The sequence below is a fragment of the Octopus bimaculoides genome, chromosome 10 (genome assembly GCF_001194135.2).
Source record: "Octopus bimaculoides isolate UCB-OBI-ISO-001 chromosome 10, ASM119413v2, whole genome shotgun sequence".
Classification (NCBI taxonomy): Eukaryota; Metazoa; Mollusca; class Cephalopoda; order Octopoda; family Octopodidae; genus Octopus; species Octopus bimaculoides.
Window position 1 is genome coordinate 43,652,388 of NC_068990.1, and position 1,262 is coordinate 43,653,649.

General features: G+C 35.8%; 1 protein-coding gene across 1 annotated transcript in view; it reads right to left on the reverse strand.

Moving 5' to 3' along the window:
- Positions 1 to 1,262, reverse strand: part of LOC106868235 (sorting nexin-30) — a 59,503-nt gene that overhangs the window by 43,389 nt on the left and 14,852 nt on the right. The window lies entirely within an intron of this gene.

Here is a 1,262-nt window from a genome sequence, read left to right on the forward strand (position 1 = left end):
GAATGCCATTGGGCTAACTACCAGAGCCATTCACCAACATGCAACTACCACATGTTCATAAATGCATTGTACCACCCTATCCTATAACAATAGATTGCCCCCTCTTATTGCACTCCACTCTGTCTTGCCATGCAAATCCTACATTAAACAATTTTTCTTCATCCTTCTACCCCAAACTTTCTTTATGCAGATATTGACCTACCAATATTTAAATTGAACATCAATCACATCAAATTTCCAGTCTAAAAGTGGCTGCAAAAGGTCATGAGCACTGACCTTCTTCCTTTGAGTAACTTACATGAAACAAAAACACAAGCAGATAATAGTTTGATGACCATTTTCTCCTCTTTTTAACAAAGTTTCGAACTTCACAATCTTCCTAACAATATCTCTCTATTCTGTTTATTCTCTCCCTTTCCATCTGTTGGTGGAGTAAGAAAAATCTAGATAGTCACAGGATAGAATATTAAAATTGCCATTCAAAACATTACATTTTCATCCTTCAATTGGCTATTCTTAATATTGGTATTTGTGATAAAGTAGAACAATTTCATCAGAATTCATTTGGAATCCTTCAACATAATATATAATCCAAACTTTTTAACCACTTTTATTATACAAGTTCGATTGTTTGTTACATAAATTTATAGCAATGAAGGATATAAATATGTTATTTCTCTGAAAATTTTATGAGACTTAAGTTGGCTTTAGTCCTGATAATGATGAGTTATCAATTGCTTGGAAGATTTAGGAGACAAAATGGCTATTATGGCTATCAAACAACCGCCAGAATTGCATCACCAGATGGTATTAATGACCACTGGGGAAATATAGTGAAAAACTTATGGAAAGCTTTCCAACACAACATATATTTGTGATATAAATCTTTGCCAAACCTCTGCCCACACCCAACACAAAGCCACTCCAAGACTTCTACACAGATACACATTTTACCTTTTATTTGTTGTAGTCACTGAACTTCAGCAACGCTAGGATACCACCTTGAAGGGTTTAGTCAACTCCAGTATATCTTGAAGTCTGATACTTATTTTATTAGTCTCTTTGCCAAAGTGCTAAGTTACAGGGATGTAAACAAACCACCACTGTTTGCCAAGTAACGGAGTATGGTAGAGATGAGATGGCTATTCAAAGGTACAGAAAGGAAGTGTACAGGGAGAATACTGTGGAGAAAAGAAGGGAGGATGAGAATAAGGGATGGAAGGTTCCCAGGAAGGAGGAGGTAACTGATAATGCAAAGCCAG